At 38.7% G+C, this 22,990-nt stretch overlaps 1 protein-coding gene and 1 pseudogene across 5 annotated transcripts in view; one reads left to right on the top strand and one right to left on the bottom strand.

The window, feature by feature from the left end:
• Positions 1-22,787, bottom strand: part of ATP8B4 (ATPase phospholipid transporting 8B4 (putative)) — a 339,741-nt gene extending 316,954 nt beyond the window's left edge. For 2 of the 5 annotated variants that reach the window (XM_072623609.1, XM_072623614.1), the window contains exons 1-2: positions 22,036-22,205; positions 12,232-12,321 (exon numbers count right to left, since the gene is read on the bottom strand). The gene's annotated coding sequence lies outside the window, so the exon portion shown is untranslated. The other 3 variants (XM_072623610.1, XM_072623613.1, XM_072623611.1) reach the window with 3 other exon arrangements.
• LOC140513712 (myosin light chain 1/3, skeletal muscle isoform pseudogene) lies at positions 1,236-1,878 on the top strand (annotated as a pseudogene).
• Positions 22,788-22,990: the final 203 nt, after the last annotated feature.

Raw genomic sequence — 22,990 nt, 5'->3', positions numbered from 1 at the left:
AATGCTGAAAAAATGAGCTGGTCATGGTAGCATATGCCTGTAATCCCTGTCACTAGAGGGAGCTACAGGAGGGTTAAGGCTGATCAGGACACGAAGTCCAGTACCAGCGTGGGAATCCATCAGGAGAAGGGAGACACCAGGCTAAGGAGGGGAGAATTGGCCCAACCCAAAAACACAGCAAGTCAAAGTTTCTGTTCCAGTCAGCAGTGAAGTCAAGCCTGTGAGAGGCCACTGCACTTCTAGTTGGGCAAGACAGAGAATCTAAGTCTCAAAAAAAAAAGTATTCTTAAACTGTAGGCTTGAAGGCTAGAATCATACCTTTGTGTTTTATTCAGTAGGCAATAGGAAGCTACCATATTTTTGAAAGGTGGTATACCATCGTAACTACATTAGGAAGACTGTGTAAGCAGTGCTATGAAGGTTGAATTGGAGGAGATTGACTGCAAAATAGTCTAGACAAGAAGAGATAAGAATCTGAACTAGTGTGATTGTGTGTGATAAATACTATGGAAGTAGGAAGTTAGGGAAAGGGAGAGACTTGTGGAGAAGTATCTAACGTAGCTATGGGTTCTTCTAGATTTCTCGGTTCCATATGCACAATTCTAGGATCATCCAGGGGCTTCTTAGACTTTCAGCATTGGGTAGGTAACTTCTCGGGCAGCTAGGTGGTACAGTGGATAGAGAGCCAGGCCTGGAGTCAAGAAGACTTAGCTTCATAAATTCAGATCTGACCTCAGACACTTACAACTATGTGACCCTGGCCAAGTCACTTAATCCTGTTTGCCTTGAGAAGAAAATGGTAAACCACTCCAGTATTTTTGCCAAGAAAACTCTAAATAGGGTCACAAAGAGTCAGATATGACTGAATACAACTGAACAATGATGACAAAAACATGAGTAACTTCTCAAGTTAACCTCAACATTTACACCTCTCTAAGGTATTCATAGGGAGAAGGAGACACGGAGAGGGAGAGAAAGGATGGAGAGAGACAGAGAGAGGGAAGGAGAAAGAGGAGGAGACAGGCAGGGAGGGATGGGAAGGGGGGAAGGGGAAAAAGAGAGAGAAAGAGAGAGAGAACGAATGAATGAATAGAAAACTGTATTTCAACATTTTAGTAAGCCTAAATATTTTATTTTATGTATTTAAAAACATTTTCATGGGAAGGGATTCACAAGTTTCAGTAAACTTCCAGTGGGGCCCATCACACACACACGGTTAAGAATTCCTGCTCCACTCAGGGACAGGAGCAGCCCTCAGCTCACTTCTCCAGCTTCTCAACATCTCCATCATGTCCTTCAGTGCTGACCAGATTGCTGACTTCAAGGAGGCATTCCTCCTGTTTGACAGAACTGGCAAAAATAAGATCACATTAAGCCAAGTTGGTGATGTCCTGCATGCTCCAATGCAGAAGTCAAGAAAGTTCTGGGAAACCCCAGCAATGAAGAGATGAATGCCAAAAAAAATTGAGTTTGAGCTGTTCCTGCCCATGATGCAGGCCATTTCCAACAACAAGGACCAGGGAAATTATGAAGACTTCGTTGAGGGGCTGCATGTCTTTGACAAAGAGGGCAACGGCATGGTCATGGGTGCTGAACTTTGCCATGTGCTCGCTACCCTGGGTGAAAAGATAAAGGAAGAGGAGGTGGAAGCCCTGTTGGCAGGTCAAGAAGACTCCAGTGGCTGCATCAATTATGAAGCCTTTGTCAAACACATCATGTTCATAGAAATGGAACTCTCAAAAACAAGTGATCTCTATGAAGACTGACTGGAACCTTAAGCCATAAACTTTAGGAACATTCCCATTCAACTCTCCAGATCAGTTGACCAACAAGGCAGGAAAAAACAAAGGAATTTGGACTACAATATACTGAAGGTCTCCCCAGTTTTTTATGTACCTTTTAAGTTTCCTTGGAGTCCTGCTGCACAAGTCAAATGTTTGCAGAAGCAAGCAACCTGGACAAAGCTTCTACAGGTCTCAAGTCTAAGTTATCTCTCCTTCTGCGCTATCCACCATGGGTAAATGTGTACCCTTGAAAGAATCTAACAATCGATAAATCACTTTGGTCAGTCAAAAAAAAAAGAATTCCTGACCCAAAGTGTCAATCAATCAAAACACATGTATTAAGTGCCTACCAGGTACCCAGCAATGGGGTAGAACTGAATAGCTCTACTAGGTTAAATGTTGCCTTTCCATGATACTTCCCACTTTCCGTCCCTTCTTTTCCCCTGCTACACCGTTACCTACTTCAGTTCCTAATATTGAATTCAATTTCCAAAATCCCGTTGTCTTTGACTGTCTTTAATTTTCTTTCGATCATATTTCACTGACATCAAAACAGTAGAGGTTTGTAGTAGAAGCATATGATGGGATTAGCCCTAGTTCCCATAACTAGGATTTATTTATAGAAGGGGGACCTCTAAGATAATCTAACCAAACTCAATCGTTTTATAAATGAGGAAACTGAGACCCATAAGAGTAAAGTTAACAGCTAGATTTGAGCCTTAGAGGTCATCTTCCAACTCTGTATTTATGATTCTAAGAAGTGGTGTGATTGAGCACTGGATCTGGATTTGGAAGACCTAGGCTCAAATCCTAGCTGTTAACTTTAGTATATAACATAGGTGAGTGCTGACTGAGAAACTTCTGGAAGTACCCTACCTGTCTCCAACTTTTCTACCTACCTGTGCCCCATTCAGGAAGCTCTTGAATTGTATATTTCAGTAATACAAAATATTTTACTTGGGCTAGTCTAACAAATATTCTGCACTAATGAACCATATGTTGCCTTTTTTAATAAATTGTTCCTTTTTTTTCAACATTTTCTTCCATCACAAGAAAGTCACATGGGGGCAATTTTTCCCATTTTTCTGAGTGTAAGGATAGAAATAAGACAGAATTAGGACACATGGAGCCAGCGCCTACCATAGTCAAATTTGTTGTAAGGATGGTTGGGTACCCTAAATCCTTTTTCAGTATATTCCCCCCAGGCCTCTCAGGGGCACAACTGCTTTATACCTGCTTTCCCTGCCCTCCCCACCCCAGTCTTTCCTTAGTTTCTTCTAATCCAAGGTGGACTTTGAAGGATAAATACAACTAGTGCAGGAAGGTAGGGGGAGGGTTTTATGGGAAGATTTATAGGAATATAGAATTATAGTTCTAAAGTGAGAAGGGACCTCAACAGCCATCTTGTCCAACCCGCTAGAGTGGAAGCAGGATACAGTAAACAAGGTATTGGATTTGGAGTCAGAAAAACCTGAGTATAAATCCCACTTCAGATACTTACTAGTTGTATGATCCTGGCTAAGCAACTCTACTTTTCTGGGCCTCAGTTTCCTCATCTGTAAATGAGAGAGTTGAACTCAAAAGCCTCTAAGATCCTTTCCATCTGTAAATATTTAATTCCTCATTTTACAGATGAGGAAAGTTATGTCCAGAGAGTTGTAGAGATTTGTCCAAAAGGCACACAGATAGAAGTCTGACATCAGAAATTATATTTGAGCCCAGGTCCTCTGACGCCTGATCTAGTGCCTCCAAACCACAAATAAGAGTTGAGAGGACAAGGCAGCTCTTATAGAATGGCATAAGAAAAGAAGGGAAAATATGGCATGTTGGCGGATCATGAAGAAACTGGCCAGACTAGAAAGATGTAAGAGAAGTTTAGATAAATAAGCCAGAGCCAGATGACAGACATTCGTGAATGTCATATAGTGATATATACAGTAAAGTCCTCTTTTGGGGGTGCAATGCTCTTATTGTCTAAGAGTGATACAGGGTGAGACATTGTTATGGGACAATCAAAGTACTCCTCATATCACACCAAACCAGAGAGATAACCCTATGTAGTGCTCATTAATTTCTCCCTGACATCTCTCCCAACTACCCTGAATTACCCTTCCTGATTTCCCATAGCAAATGATTTTCTGCAACCCACAATCTGGCATTAAATTATATCCTCATAAGATAATGAATCACATGTTCTTAAAATTGGATATATTTCAAGGAGTCCATGAACTTAGATAGAAAAAAATTACATCTTTATTGTCACTGGCTTCTAACTGAAACTTAGCATTTCCTTCATTTATTTAAAAATAATACCCTAAGAAGGGGTCTAAGAATTATTTTAAAATAATATCCTAAGAAGTGTCACCAGACTGCCAAAGGGATCCATGATGCACAAAAAAGGTTAAGACCTTCTGTAGAGATCTAGCACTAAAACAGAATTTACAGGTCATCTATTCCAACAGTCCCCCACTCCTGCTCCATTTAATAGATAAGAAAACAGACTCAGAGGGATTGAGTTCCAAGATTACATAGGGAACAAATGACAGAAATGGGGTCCAGTAATTTCAATCAATCAATAAACCATTTATCAAGTACAAACCATGACAGGCATTGTGCTAAGTGCTGAGGATACAAAAAAAATAGGCAAAAGTCAGTTCCTGTCCTCAAGGAACTCACAATCTAAAGGGGGAGACGATATGTAAACAAGTAAGCAAAAAACAAGCTATATCTATATAAGGGCATATAGATATAAGTAGGAAAATTAGCCAAAGGGAGGCACTATAAATTAGAGGGGTTAGGAAAGGCTTCCTATAAAAGATGGTATTTTAGTCAGGACATAAAGGAAGCCAGGGAAACCAGGGTGGGAGATGAGGAGGGACCACAGTCCAGGCATGGAGGACAGCCAGAGAAAATGACATCTACTAATTTGTACGATCCTTAGCAAGTCTCTCAAGCCCTTAGTTCCCTCATCTGTAAAACAGACAGTATCATCTATCTCACGAAGTAGTTGTGAGAATCCAATGAGATAATATGTAAAGTGCTGTGTAAATCCCAAAGTGCTACACAATTTTAATGAAGATGATCATCATCCCACAGATGAGACCACTGAGGTCTAAAGAGATGAAATTACTTGCCCAAAATTTTACTTACAGATAATGAAAGCCATAAAGAATTATGTTCATTTTGTGAAAAAAAATATCACCTAAATTTCCCTCAAATGAACAGTCTTATGATTTTGATTTTTAAAAAAAGCAGAGTAGGAGAAGACGGTTCCTTCTCAATCGTTAAAAACAACCACCACAACAATGTGTTTAAATACTCACTGAAAAATAATCCAGAAGACATCCTTTACTAGAGTCTGCTATTTCTAAAACTTCAAGATGTTTGGCCAGTTGGACAAACCAACTAACCAAAAAATTCTTCCTGTATTTAAAATAAATTTGAAGGTATAGTCCAGGACTAAGTCAAGGTAAATCCCTTTAAGTATGTTGAAAAGTTGTGGTTCCATCAGTCTATTGCCCACACCTAAAGAGAAAAGGTCAGGACCACGTCATGGCCAATCTATGTCACCCACTCAATAACAGGAGACATCTCAACATTAGCCACTTATATTTTATATGAATTTCCAATCTGCAAAATATAAGTCCTATCTTTGTACATTAACCTTTGTCATCAAAGGTATATATTTCAGCAACAATAGATCTGCCAAGAGAAATTTAAAGATATAATAATTTATCATACTTTTTATAAGATTTAGGCACTTTAAGTTACAAAATTTGTTTCTGGGACCTCCCTAGGCCTTTTAGTTATTGAAAACTAAAAGTAAAATTCTAAGGGGTTTTTCTCTAGAACATTTAATGATTTACTTAAATTTTTCTGCCCCATCACCTGAAGAGTTTTAACTTTTTGTGTCTTCTGTCTTATCACTTGGTGGGGGAAGGTAGTTTCTTTTACTCATAATACTTCACACTCTGAAGATCAATTTTTAATTTTTTTTTAATTTGGTATCTGTTATGTACCTCACTCTGGAGAAAAACAAAATCGTGCTTTTAAAAAATGTTTCTGTTTATAAACACTACTAGCTGGAGAAGGCAATGGCAAACCACTCCAGTGTCATTGCCAAGAAAACCCCAAATGGGGTCACAAAGAGTCGGACATGACTCAACAACAACAAAAAAAAAAGAAAAATATATTTTTTTTAAATCTGTAAAATTAAGTCAAAAGTTCTGAAACAGCATGGTATAGCAGATAGAACACCAACCTCAAAAAACTTGGATTCATCTTGCCCCTTCCACATATTGATCAGTATCCATTGGCAAGTAACCACTCTTAAGAGCTTCAGTTTCCTCATCTACAAAAATGAGTGTGAGGAGGCCAGACTACATGATCTCTCATTCCAAACTCAATGCTCTTTCCACTAGACCATGAGCCAGTTCCCTTCCTAAAGGAAGTTTAACCTGATAATTACCTTTCAGTGATCATAATGAATGAAAATGGAACTTGAGTCTTTATTAAGGAGAGCTGTCATAAGTTGTGAACTAATCTGTCAAACTGTGCATATTCTTTGACCAAGCAATACCACTATTAGGTGTATGCCCCAAAGAGATCAAAAGGAAAAAATGACCCATATATGCAAAAATATTTATAGCAGTTCTTTTTGTGGTGGCAAAAAAAAATGGAAATTGGAAATTGAGTGGATGCTCATCATTGGGGAATGGGTGAACAAGAGGTTCAAGAGAATACTATCGTGCTATAAGAAATAACAAGCGGGGGGAGGGGAGCCAAGAAGGCAGAGTATAAAAGCAGCTACAGCTCTCCCCCCAAAACCAGCCAAATACCTGTAAAAAATGAATCTGAACAAATTCTGTAGCTGCAGAAGGCGCAGAATGACAGAGGGAAGCAAATCTCCAGCCCAAGACAACTTGGAAGGTCAATGGGAAGCATCTATCATGCTGGGCTGAGAGAAGAGCACAGTCCAACATGGGTCAGGCAGGCACAGGCAGGACCTGAGCAGATCGCTGGGGACTGGCACCCATGGCACTTTCCAGACAACACGACCCAAAATCACAGAGGCCAAATTGGAAGGTCAGTGGAAAAAATCTGTGAGACCTGTGTGAGAGAGTAGAGTGGTCCAGCCCCAGGGTGGCAGAGGGGTGGAGGAGTCAATGGCAGCCATAGAAACAATAGGGGCAACAGGAGCTGCTGTTTCTGGAGCTTTAGGCCCACAGATTGTGGGGGGGAATCAAACAGCTGACAGCAATTCTCCTCCCAACTCCACTGGAAGCAAAGAACTACCTTGATAAAGAGTTCGAAAGTCAAGTAAATGACTGGGGAAGAAAGCAAAAACCAGAAAAAGAAACAGACTATAGAATCTTACTCTGGTGACAAGGAAGACCAAAACATGCAAAAAAGACAATAAAATCAAAGCTCCTCCATCCAAAGCCTCCAAGAAAAATATGAATTGGTCTCAGGCCATGGAAGAGTTTAAAAAGGATTTTGAAAATCAAGAGAAGTAGAGCAAAAATTGGGAAGAGAAATGAGAGCAATGCAAGAAAATCATGAAAATCAAGTCAACTGCTTGCTAGAGGGGGCCAAAAAAACTGCTGAAGAAAATAACACCTTAAAAAATAGACTGAACCAAATGGCAAAATAGATCCAAAAAGCCAAAGAGGAAAAGAATGCCTTAAAAATCAGAATTGGCCAGATGGAAAAGGAGGTCCAAAAGTTCACTGAAGAAAATAATTCCTGAAAGATTAGAATGAAGCAGATGGAAGCTAATGACTTTATGAGAAATCAAGAAGTTATAAAACAAAACCAAAGGAATGAAAAAAATAGGAAACAGTGTGAAATATCTTACTAGAGAAACAACTTACCTGAAAAATAGATCCAGGAGAGATAATTTAAAAATTATTAGACTACCTGAAAGCCATGATCAAAAAAAAACCTAGACTTCATCTTTCAATAAATTATCAAGGAAACTGCCCTGATATTCTAGGACCAGAGGGTAAAATAGATATTGAAAGAATCCAACAATTGCCTCCTGAAAGAGATCCCAAAAGGAAAACTCCTAGGAATATTGTAGTCAAATTCCAGAGCTCCTAGGTCAAGGAGAAAATATTGCAAGCAGCCAGAAAGAAACAATTTGTGTATTGTGGAAACATAATCAGGATAACACAAGATCTATCAGCTTCTACATTAAGGGATCATGGGGCTTGGAATATGATGTTTCAGAGGTCAAAGGAGCTAGGATTAAAACAAAGAATCACCTACCCAGAAAAACTGAGTATAATACTTCAGGGGGAAAATGGTCATCCAGTAAAATAGAGAACTTTCAAGCATTCTTGATGAAAAGACCAGAGCTGAATTGAAAATTTGACTTTCAAACACAAGAATCAAGAGAAGCTTGAAAAGGTAAACAGGAAATAGAAATCGTAAGGGACTTAGTAAAGTTGAACTGTTTACATTCCTACATGGAAAGATCATATTTGTAACTCGAGACTTTTCTCAGTATTAGGGTAGTTGGAGGGATTTTATATATATATATATATATATATATATATATATATATATATATATATATATATATATAGAGAGAGAGAGAGAGAGAGAGAGAGAGAGAGAGAGAGAGAGACAGAGAGAGAGAGACAGAGAGAGAGAGACAGAGAGAGAGAGACAGAGAGAGAGAGACAGAGAGACAGAGACAGAGACAGAGAGACAGAGACAGAGACAGAGAGAGAGACAGAGAGAAACAGAGAGAGAGGGCACAGAGTGAGTTGAACGGGAAGGGATGATATGTAAAAAATAAAATTAAGGGGTGAAAGAGGAATATATTGGGAGAAGGAGAAAAGAAGGAATAGAATAGGGTAAAATCTCTCACATAAAAGAAGCAAGAAAAAGCTTTTCAATGGAGGGGAAGAAAGAGGAGGTGAGAGAGAAAGAGTGAACCTTACTCTCATTGGATTTGGCTTAAGGAGAGAAAAAAACGCACCTTCAATTTGGTATGAAAATCTATCTTACACCACAGGAAAGTAAAGGGGAAGAGGATGAGAAGGGGGAGGGGATGATACATGGGAAGAAGTAGACACTTTTGAGGAAGGATAGAATCAGAAGAGAATAAATGGAAGGCAGGATAGGATGGAGAGAAATATAGTTAGTCTTTCACAACATGACTGTTATGGAAGTGTTTTGCATGACTACACAAGTATAGCCTATATTGAATTACTCACCTTCTCAATGGGGGTGAGTGGGTGGGGAGGAAGGGAGAGAAGTTGGAACTCAAAGTTTTAAAAAAGAATGCTAAAAATTGTTTTTACATTCAACTGGGAAAACAGACATACAAGCAATTTTATGGTGACCCAAAACAGCAAAAAAAGTGTAAAAACTCAGCAACAGCCATTTAACATTTGCTCATACTCTGTAGCTGGTTATCTTAAAACAATCTAGATTGTCAACAACAAAATAATCTCCGGAATCAAAGAACCTGGATTCAAATTCTACCTCCATTACTCACAACCTGATTGCCCCTAGGTGAGTCATTAAGCCTCCCTAGACCTCAGCTGAAATTCCTTCCAACTCAAGATTCATAGTCTTAAAATGCAACTGCCATGTTATGCCATCCTGACATGAAGAGAACCGAATCATACAACTGATAAAGAGCAGGACTTGGAATCAAGAGATCTGGGTTTGAATCTCACCTCAGATACTCACAAGGCTTTTGATCTCTCAGATCTTCAGTTTCTTCATCCCTTAAATTTACACAGCATGGTTGTACTATCTATTTCACTGGGTTGTGGTGATGAAAGTCATTTAGAAATCTTAGAGTTTTACAAATCCTGGTTTGGGCAAGGAATTCAACATCTCACAATCAGTTTCTTCACTTATTAATAATACCTACCTCACAGGGTTATTGTAAGGATAAACTGAGATGATATATAAAGTACTTTGCAAACCTTAAATTGGTATATGATGTTTAACTAATGATCATTACTATTGGTAACAATAATTTCCATCTCTATAATATTTTAAAACTTCCAAAGTTCTCTCCTCACACAAACCCATAAGATAGGTAGGGCAAGTAGTGTTACCTCCATTTTTAGATGACGAAATTGTGGCTTGCCTATGGTCACATAGCATTTCCCACTCACCTCTATTTAATATTTCCTGAAATTCAGTATTCATTTTAAAAGATCCAAGGCCATCAACTGGAAATCAATGTTAGCATTGTGTCATTTTTTTTAACCGAATCATTCATTTTGTTGGTACAGGAATACTGAGGAAACACCCTCTACCAATACAGACAAGTATCAGCTCTGCATTGAATCACAGAGTTGCCTGGAGTGATAAGAGGTTACCTAACCTCCTCAATCACACACATAATTGGTGTGAGAGGTAGAATTTGAACTCAAGTCTGTTTGACTCTGAAAGTAAGGCTATCTATCACGTACTTTGCCTCTCACTGCAGTTGATCATACTCTTCTAAAAATTCCTTTCTAAACTTTCAAATACTTTTGTTATTTTCACCCATCCCAAGAAATCTATTTTTGAAATGACTGAAATTATCTCTTTCCAATTGTCTTTAAATCCTTCCATTCTGAAGAAACACAGAATAAGTCATAGTTTTTGATTTTTATCTTTCTTTTGATGGTTCTTTCACAGCTATCACATCACAATAAATATCTGTTAAGTAAACAGACACAATTAAACAATACTTCATTAGAATTTGAGAAGCTTTGTTCCCTGATAATATCATTAAATTTTTCTTAACAGCATGTTGTATGGGAGAGAGTGTAGAGTTTGAAATCAGAAGACCTGGGTTTGAACCCTGACGTTGACAATCAATAGCTTTTTGCTTTTACTGTCCTTTTAACTTTTCTGAACCTAAATAGATCAACAGATAGATAGATGGAGATATGGATAAAGATGTATGTGTATATATGTACATGTATTTATATTTACATAATTTTATATAAATACACATAAATATACGTGTACATAGAATCACAAATATATGCATATGCACATATACATATATATGTATAAAATATTTTGTAAACCTTAAAGTGAGATATAAATATGAGTTATTATTATATTTATCTATCAGATGAGGATAATAATACTTGCACGACCTACTTCATAGGATTGTTGTTAGGGAAGCCCTGAATAGATGGATGGATAGATGGATGGATGGATGGATGGATGGATATGTTACCTGACATTTGCTAACATTGTTTTCTGGTTGATGGCCTTAAATTTTTCCTGCATTTCAGGAAATATTAAATGGAGGTGAGTGGGAAATGCTATATAACTAAGTCACAATTTCCTCATCTGTAAAATGGGGGTAAGGATATTTGCCCTACCTACTTCATGAGGTTTGCATGGAAAGAGCACTTTGGAAGTTTTAAAGTGTTTTAAAGATGGAAAACGAAATATGTGCAAATACATATATATGTATAGTTTTATATTTATATATACACATACACATATGTACATATGTACAATCATATATACATATATTCAAATGCTTCGCAAGCATTAAAATAGATATAAATTTCAGTTATTATTATTATATTAATCTGTCAGATGGGTATAATAATACTTCCACTACTTACCTCACAGAATTGTTGTGAGGGAAGCACTACATAGAAAGATGGATGGATGGATGGATGGATGGATGGATGGATGGATGGATGGATGGATAAATGGATGGATGGATGGATGGTCAGATGGAAGGACAGGTAGGTAGGTAGATAAACAGGTAGAGAGCTGAGAGACAGAAAGAAATAAAAAGAGATGATGAGAAAGAAATGAATGATAGTGGCAAGCAGATAGAAGATAAAGCATTTATTAAATAATTGCTATGTCTCAGGCACTGTGCTAAGCACTGAGAATACAAAAACAAGCAAAAAACCCAGTCTCTCCCCTCAAGAAGCTTCCGTTCCAATGGGAGAAAACAATACACAAAAGGGAAGGGGAAAGAGGACAAGTCTGTGAGGGAGGAAATCGAAAACTAGGAAAGGTCAGAATGCCTTAAAGTATTTTTGATATGGGAGCTGTATTATTCTGCTAACAAGTAAAGCTGATCCAAAGAACTAAAGGGAAAAAAAACCACCTTGCTATACTAAGGCATACCCTTGGTCCATTCAGTCCAATGTTTGGCTTCTGCTGGTGATATCAAAGGATGTTCTGGGGGAAAGCACAGTTGCCCACCCTAACAATGCAGATCACCAATTTGTAGTCTTAGAGAGTTACCTGAGCCCCTTAGAAACTGACTGTAAATGTTAAAGGTGGGATTTGAACCCAGACCTTTCCTAACTTTAAACCCACTTTCTCTTTCCACTGCTCTTAAGTAAAAACTAGCTCTATAAGCAGTCTTACAATTCTAAAATAGATGCTGAGCCTCTAAGAATTAAAATTTTGTCCTTTCACTGTTATAAATTGCTCAACTTACCAGAACTCTAGAGCAGTCTTTTTCTCCCCCTCTAACTGATGCCAGACCAAACATAACCATCTTTTACTCAGGTTCTGGTTCAGAGATGGTCTAAGAGAAATGAAAAAGCAAAATCAGCCAGCTTAAATAAAGTTACTAATTTTTTTAAACCTAGCTCTATAAAGGAGACCCTTTCCATTCTGAAACTCAAGAGTCTATAGATGCTAGCAAAGGCAAAATATAGTTGAAATTACAGGAGCTTTACTTAAATAATTCCCTACTCTAAATCGGAGGTAGTGAGCTCTCAGCATAGCGTTTCCCTTGAAACAATATTTGGCCCAATGTACTTGGATGAGACAAGAAAGCAGAGAAATAGGGAGGAAATAAAGGGGGTATACAAAGTGATTTGTAAAATATTGCTCTTGTTTTTTCCATTAGGTTTTTTTCCCTTTCCTTTCATGTTTCTAGGTTAGGGTTTAAATGTATTTTCCCACCAAGAAACGTGCTAAAGTTCCAAATTGTGGCTCCACTACCTCTCAACAGGAGTAGAAATTTGTCCAAATTTGTGTAGTTCCCTATTCTTAAATGTGCTCCCCTCCCCCCGCCCAAGTCAGGTGAGAGGAATTAAAATGCGTAGGAAGAAGAGTAGAGAGGCAGCTTGCAGAGGTAGGAAAATGAATACGGAATTAGTCACCCTCTTCCCCCCAGGCAGCTTTCAAGTTAGATAGGTTCAGCCCCTTCTCTGCCACTTGGTTAACTGACCACAGGCAAGTCAAAAAACTAAGAGCCTCTGTTTTCCGATAATGGGGACAATAGATCCACTACTTAACCCCAAGGGACTATGCAAGGGAAAAAGATCTCTGAAAAGATAAAAAGCTACGTGAATGTGAGTTATTGTTTACTTAATCGTCCCTTTGCTCTATCTGTAAAAAGTACTTCCTAAGGAAAGCGCTGCACCTTCGGATGTGAAATTGATTAGAACTGTTAAAGCCTTTAATTCCTCTGTAAGGAGCAGCGGAAGAAGGAGGGGGAGAGATGGACACACACACACACACACACACACACACACACACACACACACACACACACACACACTTCTTTTTCTTGTTCCCCACTTTGGCCCCTGCAGGATGGAGGGTAAAAGTGGAAGGATACAAATGAGGAAACACGAATACAACTTGCATAGGACTTCCTTCAAGCAGCTGTTGCGTATTTGCTGTCGGAGGGACATGAAATATGTGCTACATCTTTTTCCCATTTTGGTTTGTTCTTTGGGGAGGGTTCAAAGTGGGTTTTGTTTTGGTTTTTAATGACTATTTCTGTGCTCTGCACACGTGATCCAAGAAAGCATGACTGCACAGAGTACTAATGCTACAAGAAAAGGCAGTCAGAGCACTGGATTTAGCGTCCAAAAATCCTGGGTTCAAGTTCTGACTGCTACTGCTGCGCCCTTGGATAAGTTACTTCCCCAGTGTAGGCGTCTGTACCTTCATCTATAAACATGAGGAAGGTTGGACTAGATATCACCAAAATATTTTCCAAGTCTAAATTTTGAGTTTCAATCAGATTTAATTAACTGATGTTAATAAAGGCCAAAATCTGAATAGTGCTTTAAGGTTTACAAATTATTTTTACATATACTATTTCATTTGATCCTTACAATGATCCTGAGAGGTAGGTGCTATTCTTATTGACATTTTACAGACGACAAAACTGACAAATCAGTAAGTATTTATTAAGTACCTTTTATGTGCCAGTCTCTAGTAAGTGACTGAGGCCAAATGTGAACTCCAGTCTTCGGGACTTCAAGTCCTGAATTCCATCTACTTATGGCACCTAGCTGCACCTAAATGGTGATGGATCCCTATTTACGGGCAAAATGGACCTCCCTGCAAAGTGGGTGGGCTTGCCTACCCCTTCACTAGCCCTGCATTTACTGAACCACGTCCTGTTTAACGACCAGTAGCAAATTAGCACCAAGTGGTTCGATGGTATTCAAAGGAAGCAACCAAAAGGTTTCCAAATATTTTTAATCACCTTGGATATCATCTAGGCCTCTCCTTTCATTTACACAGGACTCTGAATGGTTTAGACTAGTCTCTGAGATTTCTCCAACTCAGATATTCGATGATTCTGCAAGGACCAAAAAGGTTTGGTGACTTGGGTAAGATCCCACAGATTTAAAAAAGGGAGGGGAGCAGGATTTAAGGTTATCTGACATCAAATCTAACACTTTTTTCTCCACTCTACCTTAAAGTAAGTGGGGTGAAATATAATCAGTTTTGCATTTGGGGGAGAGAGATAGAAAAGACGAAGGAAATTTGGACTGTGGTTTAATTATTGGGGGAAGAAAGAAGCTTCAGGTGAGAAAATTCCTTCCACCCTCAGTAATTTATTGTCTTAGAGAATATCCTAGGACCTTAAGAGTTTAAGTGACTTACCAAGAGGATTACCGGACACTTACCTAAACAAAAACTGAAGTCAGGACTTTTAGCCTCTAGGGCTAACCCAGCTTCCATTAGGTCAACCTAACTCTAAGCTTTGCTTTATCAGATCCAGATTTGAACTTTCCTGATTCATGAGCTAGTCTGCACGCTTATGTAGCCAATAAAAGAGGAAAAGTGTTCTTTTGTGCTAATGGGGAAAAAAAAGCAGCATTACTGCTGACCATGTTGAGATTGTCTATATAACAATAACACAACTGATTGAAAGGTAGAAAGAAAATATTAGAGGAATGCATGCTTCTCTGTCTCTTCTAGGGGTTCCCAGGCTTTTTGTAAGGAGGAATCTTTTTTTTGTAATTTCTCTAAAATAAGATTGGGGAACCTGCTGCCTCCCACCCCTGCTCTAAAGCCTTGAGGTCACCAGAAGGAAAGATAGAAAGGTTAAGGCATGTGATGCAAGTAAATTCTCTGAGTTGCTTTGGAAATTTAAAAAAAAGAAGAAGAAGAATGCACATGGGGAACTCCCAGGGTTAAGACTGTTGAATTTCATGTGCAGGTCACCTCCAGAACTTATACCTTCAGGTTAAAGGGTACTTTCCTTAGGATAACCCTGTAAAGCAGTTCTGCACAACATCTGTAGGAGGGCCAGCATGGGAAAGGATTTGGGGCACCAGCCACTGCCCACTTACTCCTGTTTCTCATGTGACCTGCAGCAACCAAGCATCATTAGTCTGTCTCTAGTTACCTTTACTTGGAAAGTGACCCACTAAAAATCTATCTGCTGCCAAGTACTTTAGCCTATTTTAATTTTGGCCCCTACATACTGCCAAGTTGTACAGGGCTGCTGTAAAGGGTAGCGCCAGATTGTGATTCCCATTTTACAGATGAGAGCACTAGAACTCAGAACAATCAAGACCAGCATCACAAATCTATTAAGTGTCTGAGAGGGGACTTAAAGTCATGCTGTTTGACTCCAGGGAGAGTCGTATGTCTACTATGCTGCCCACCAGCCAAAAAAGGAGGCATGTCAGCAGCCTTTGGCCACATCTCTTGTCCTTGCTTGAAATGCTACCTAGGTATGATAATATCAGACCATAAACTTGATTTGATTTCATGACTTGCTTGTTAAGGAAGATCAACTAGTTAGAAATTCCTAGTATATGCCCTGCTATAAAAAGTCTTGATATTTCTATTCAATAAAGTAAATCAACCATGCTGTAGATTTCTCTGTGTGTTTGATATAAGGTAGACCAATGTTCAATCACTAATACCTCAGTGCATCACAATGACACCATTACTTGCAATATTATCATCATTAACAGCAACTTGAATTTATTAAGCACCTATGAGTTGAAACTGACAGACACTACTGAATGCAAAGAGGTAGGAGGCATGCTCTTTGATCTTGGGAATTTACAATCTATATGGGAAGACAATGTAAACATAAGGACATAAATAACCATACAAAGTAGCCTACACAAAGTGACAAGTAAGAAATAGTGACAATAAGAGGTCATGGAGCTTAAAGAAAGGACTAATTCATCAGGACTGAGATAATTGGGGAAATTCTCATGGAGGGAAAGGAATCTGAAATGGAGATCATGTAAAATATCAATAAATTAGAAGAGTAGGACCAGCATCCCAAGCAGAAAGAATTGTTTGAGGAAAACCTCAGAGTTAGGAATGAACATGATCTATCTGAAGGAAATTACATTTCTCTGATGTTGGAGAAGTAGGTAGGGACCAGATAGTGACATGGGAATGAGATATGGACAAGGGCTTCGTGTAGAAGGTGATACCTGAACGGAGCTTTGAAAGGACCTAAAGATTATACTAGGTGGAAGAGAAGAGTAATTCCAAGCATAAGGGAAAGACTGTGCAAAGGCACTGGAGGAAGGAGATGGATAATTTTTTGTATAGTGATCACCCAGTCAGTTTGTTTGGAAAATAGAACCTAGGAATGAGAGTAAAAATGTGCAATAATCCTAGAAAGCTAGAGTTTAAAGAACTATGAAAATCAAACAGGAACTTTTATTGTGTCCTAAAGGAAAGAGGAAGCCACCAACATTTATAGAACAGGGAAGCATTATGGTCAGAACTGAGTTTTAGAAATATCCTTTTAGCAGTTGTATAGAGAATGGATTGTCAAGGGGAGAATCTAGAAGCAATGAGACCAATTAGGACTTGAAATAGCCCAGGAGAGAGGTAAGAAGGGCTTGATCTAGGGTAGTTGATACATGTATGGAAAAAAAGGATCACATACAAGATCTGTTATGCCAGTTTACATGGAATTGATACAAGTATATAAGAATAGGAGTCATTCTTCAGTGAAATGAGCAAAGGATACGAACACCAGATTCTCAAATGAGCAAAGTCAGGTTATCAACAACCATGTGGAAAAGTGCTCCAGATCACTAATAAGAGAAGCTCAAATTAGTACAACTCAGAGGTTCCACCTCACACCCATCAGATTGGCAAAGATCAAAACAGAAGAATAATGATAATTAATGGAAAAGCTATGAAATAATAGGCATACTGTTGATAGATTTGTGAGTCCAAAGCAATTTAGACTTGTACCCAAATGGTCAATAGCCTGTGCAGACCCTTTGACCCCTCAATACTGGTAGTAGGCATATACTCGAAAGAGATCAAAGAGAAAGAATAGAAATGCAGCAAAGTATTTACAGCTCCTCTTCTTGTAATAGCAAAAAAAAAAAAAAAAAGTGAAACCAAGAGGATTCCTTTCAATTGGAAAATTTTAAATAAGTTACAGTACAGCAATATAACAGAAGGTTACAATGCTAACAATGGGGGAATAGATTCAGAAAAAGGTGGAAGGATTTTATGAACTGATACAAAGTTACTTGAGCAGAATCAGGAAAACAGTCCATAACAGGGACTTCAACATTTTAAAGGGAAACAGCAGTGAAAGATTTAAGGAAAAAATGGAAATAAATATTAAGTATGCCAGGCACTGCTTTACGAATATTTGATCCTCATAACCAGAGGAGGTAGGTGCTTTTATTATCTTCATTTTACAGTTGAGGAAACTGCAGCAAAAAGAATTAAGTGACTTGCCCAAGATCACCAGGCTTGTATCTGAGGCAGGATTTCAAATCAGGGCTTCCTGATTCAGGGCTGGATACTCTACCCACTGCTCCACCTACAGCTTAAGAACAACGATGAAGGCAATAAGCAATCATTACTTGACAAGACTGACCACGATTGATTTTTCTCTTCCCCTGGAGAAGAGGTGATAGCAGCCCTAGAGCCACAGTATGGGGTGTATATTTTCAGAAGTGGCCAAGGTGGAATTTTTCTGCTTTCCTAAATTCATTTGTTAGAAGGGAGAGCTTTTATTGGTAGAATGGGGTATTATGTAGAGGGTGGTAATGGAAAAAAAAAAAGAGGAGAAAGAAGAGAGAGTCATTGAAATTTTTTTTTAATACACAGAAGAGGGTAGGGGGAAGTTCAGAAGGGGACATAGACAAATAGAACAGTGTTGGAACTACCAAGTTGAATCTAAAAATCCCCAAATGCCCCAAATCAGGTGAAAATGTAATTGCTAAATATTTAACAAAATAAATAAAAATAGAATACACCACAGATAATGTTAATTTGTTGTTTTCTAAGTTACTACCAGCCTATTTCTATGTGAGTTTGACAGCACTAATAAGTATATACTTAAAGCATTCAGTCTGTATTGGAGATTCATAATGTTATGCACAATCCTTTTTCTTTTCTTTCTTATATTAAGGAAACATTTATGTTTGCTGGTGTTTATCCATTTCATAATAATAAAAAAGTAAAGATATGTTGCATGTAGGTAAAATCAGGGGCTTTATAAATGATTAGATATGAAAGGGGTGAGGGAGAGAAAGAGAGAGAGAGAGAGAGGGAGGGAGGGAGAGAGAGAGGAGTTTCAGATGACTCTTAATATTGCAGATCATGATGATTTGAAAGATGGGAGTAGTGTGTTATCCAAGACTCCAATGTAATGAAAGTGAGGGGGAAAAAGAAGGAACCAGAATGATTATGAAACAGACAGAGGGAGAGAGAGACTTGTTTGGGTGAGTTGGAGCTGGGAGAGTTGCCAGTCCCGGTTTCTTGTAATTCGCCATGGGTTCATTCTTCATCCTTATTACAGGCAAGATACCAGATAGACTACCAATACGAGACTTCTAATAGTCTCTAACCTCCAGCGGTGGCACAAGCTACATCTTCCTCCAAACCTGGGGCAGTATAGAAAGGAAGAGCTCACTGGGAGGGACAACTCAGCATAACTGCAGTCATCTGACTCCCCCCAACCCCACCACCATCCTTGACTCCTCGCTCTTTTTTACCTCCATATCCAACCAGTTTCTAAGTCTTATCATTTCTACCTTCACAATATCTCTCATATATCCCCCTCTCTTTGCCCCTTCTCTCCTCTGACACTGCTACCATCCTGGTTAGGTCCCTCATCACCTTATATTTGGACTATTACAATAAGCTACTAGTTGAACTCAGCTGTCAAATTGATGCCCCTAAAGTGTCAGTTTGACCATGTTATCCCTCTATTGAATCAACCCTAATCCATCAATCAACATTTATTTAAACCCCAATGGCTCCCAATCCTCTGACTGACTTCTAAAGACTTCTATAACCTGGCCTCTTTCTACCTTTCCTTACTTTTGCTTACACCAGCACGACCATCATCACCACCATGTAATCTGCATTCCAATGACACTGCCCCCCCCTTACTGTTCCTTGAACATGACAATCCACCTCCCAACTTTAGGCACTTTCACTTGCTGTCACCTATGCCTAGAATTCTCTCCCTCTTCATCTGTCTCCTAACTTCTCTTAGCTTCCTTTAAGCCTGAGCTAAAATCACACCTTCTGTAAAAGATCTTTCCTCATCTCCCTCCCCTCCACTTAATGCTAGCACCTTACCTCTGTGGATTAACTCCAATTTATCTTGTATTCATTTTGTTTGTATATAGTTATTTACCCATTAGACTATAAGTTCCCTGAAAGCAGGGACTGTTGTTTTTACCATTCCTTGTAACCTCAGAGCTTGGCACAGTGCCTAACACATACCAGGTGTTCAGTTAGTGCTTATTGGTTATAAAGATGGGCAAGCGGCAACAAAACTTTTCATTCTCTTCCAGATTTCAGTGTTTCTTTTATCCCATTTATGTACTTAAGACTCTCTAATTCTCTAGCCCCTTTCTCCAATCAAAAGAGTAAAGGATCTGCATTTACACTTTGACAAACTATTCCATTTGGGTATGGTAACACACAAAAATTCAATTCAACAAGTAGTTATTTAAGTGCTTAATAGAGCTGAGGCAACCAAATAGTGGATAGACAGTGTGGGAGGGAGGAAAATTTGGATTCAAGTCCTGACTCTGACATACACTAATTGTGTGACCATAGAGAAATCACTTAACTCTCAATGCACCCACACAACTCTCTAAAATTAAAGTACAGATGAGTAAGGTTATTAATTTTAATTACTGAGGGAAATTTCTCCATTGAGAGTTACAAAAGAAATGATAAAATCACATATCTACACAAAACAAATGTTAAGATGTCACATAAATCCTATTCCCAAGAAGTTTATAATCTAATAGGGATGGAAGTTGGAGAGAGAAGTGAAGAACACATGCAAAAATAATAAAGCTACAAAGGAAAACATGATCAATGCAAATAAGAGGTCTGGGCAAGGTATTTTGAGAAATGTGAAGGATTATTTCACGTCTAGTGCTGTCCCCATCTTCACAATCCCCTAACAAACTGGGGTTGGGATGGTTCTCTACCCAAGGTCCTCTTTGAACTTGGAGTTCCAAGACAGATGCAGTGCCATAGAAGGGAAAAAAAATCTGGAAAATGGGTTGACAGAGACATTTTCCCTGGAACCATTTTATTTTGTTTTGTACAGACCTGCAATGTTATTAAGAACATCCCTCTGTTCTACAACTCATAGCCTGAAAGTGAGATCAGGTGACTTGCCTAAGGTCATACAACCAGCTTGTTTCAGAGGCAGAATTCAAACCCAGGTCTTCTTGAGTCTGAGACCAACTCTCTATTCACCTCTCTCCAACACCTTTTCATAAATAGGTCTGAGAACTTATCTTGCTTTCCTGTTCTTCTACCAAAAAACAAAAAACCATGGCAATAGAAATACTCCATCTGTAATCACTATTTTCCATTTACTTCTAAACGTTAAGTCTCTTCCCAGATAATGTAAATTTCAGCTTTCTGTATGAAATGGGAAAACAAAAGAGGGACATTGACATCTATCAGTGTTCTCACCCTATGCTCATGTGTGAATCCCTTGGTTTTTCCGCAAAGATTTATTCCTGATGAAACATAATACACAAAAGCATAGTAGATAATTGCTGGTTAGAAGAACCAGCTCTGAAGTCACTTATTGCTGTAGAAATAAACTAAGCAATTACCTGAGCAAATAAGGATTTTCCCTGGACACAGGTGTTGCTGAAGTAAGATGAGATACCTTATTTTCCCCAATTCCCCTTCTGATACGCAATTACCCACCTTGTTTATTTTTTTCCCTGTGTAATCATTGTGGGTACCTATGACAGCCCAGTGGTTCTTAACAAAACGTCCATTTTTTTCTCTTTGAACAAATCTTAGCAGTTAAAAATATTACTTTGAGTTCTAAAATGGATCAACTTATTTACACACTGATACAAACTGATGCTTGCCTTTACAGCATAATTTGACAGTTGAATTAAACTACAGAAACCATCATGCACTAAAGTCAACCAGGCAGGGATGAAATGCAGCTACCAAATGTAATCAGCATAAAAAATAAAGATAAAAATCATGGCAAATAAATGTGGGCTATTTCAAGTTCACAAAGCATTTTCTGTACGTTCTCATTATACCCTCAAAACAATCCTATAGGTGGGTACAATAGATATCATTCCCATTTTATAGATGACATAGCTGAGTCTTAAAGAGGGGAATCTTCTTGATTGGGGTAATATAGTCACTAAGTATCAGAGTTTTGGTATTTGAACATAGATCCTTTCTGACAGCAGTCCCGAACTTTATCTACTACACCACAGAAACAATATACCCACACAACCCCTACAAAAAAGAAAGAAAGAAAGGAAAGACATGCCATTTGGAGTAGGAAGAAAGTATGCTGAGGGTTTTCTGTACAGCTAAGACACACAAGAAAAAAGGGAGGGGGGGTGGGAAAGGAATACCAGCCAAACACAAAACTGAAACTGAGAAATCTGAAACAGGAGCAAAGCCTGCCCCCAAACTAGACACAGCCTGAAAGTTATTTACCTTTGAGTCACTAGGTAGTGACTTCCCACCTCAATCCAAAGCCAACCCCACCCTACCCCACCCACTCACTCACCAGAAAGCAAGCTTTCCTGGCAGTGCTGGGGGAATCAGTCAGTAATCATGCCGTCTGTCACCTCACCATGGGTCGTGAGAAAACCACGATTTGTCCCCAAACTCTGACAATTAGTTAGGAAAACAAACTCTCTTGGGGCATTTTCTGGGGACTGGAAATCGGACAAATGACCACTTACCAGTATAGGAAGTTGCTAAATAAACAATCATCATCCTTCAGACCGGAAAAGAGAAAGCAGTTGCAGGGAAACCTCACAGCCAAGAAGATGAGAGATAGGTCAAACAGTTAGTCCATGAAATCTGCTCAAAGGCTAAAGGTGCCTTTCTTTGTTGGGGCCACTGTTTCTACTGCTGCTGCATTGAAGACCTGGTTTATCTTCTAGTTACAAAAGGAAATTCCCAAGAGCCTGCAACTCTCAGTGATGGCTTCCTCTGTGCAAAGACAGACCTCAGAGAGAGATGAAAGTGTGCCTATTTACTTATGAGGGGCACACTCCCACGTTTTCTTGTCCAAACTTTCATCAACACTAAAGTGAAAGTGGTAAATGCATATTCTAGGTATTTCTACCTGTTTCTATAGTGATAGATGGGCTTATAGAGGCGCTTTAAAAAAAAAAAAAGTGCAGCCTTCAGATGAATGAAAGCAAAGCATTCTTAAGTAATATTTAATACAGCACACTGACACTTCTTCTCCAGCCTCCCCACCTTCAACTCACAGGAAATATATATTAACCCTGACATTGCCAAAGTGTCAATTCAAATCAGTAAGATCCATTATTAGTGGGGGTTTTGACCGTCCCATCTTGGTAGCATCTGTTCTCTTCAATGAAGACTACCACCCACTATCACCAAAGAAGGAATTTCACTGTGGTATAAACAAACAGGTCCCATTTGAGTATCCAATAGAATTTAGCTTATGTATCTCTGATTGGGGGGGGGGGGGAGGTCTTTTTTTT

This window comes from Notamacropus eugenii, chromosome 7, assembly GCF_028372415.1.
Source record: "Notamacropus eugenii isolate mMacEug1 chromosome 7, mMacEug1.pri_v2, whole genome shotgun sequence".
Taxonomy (NCBI): Eukaryota; Metazoa; Chordata; class Mammalia; order Diprotodontia; family Macropodidae; genus Notamacropus; species Notamacropus eugenii.
Note: the sequence above shows the minus strand (reverse complement) of the source record. Positions and strands in the feature narration are given on the sequence as shown.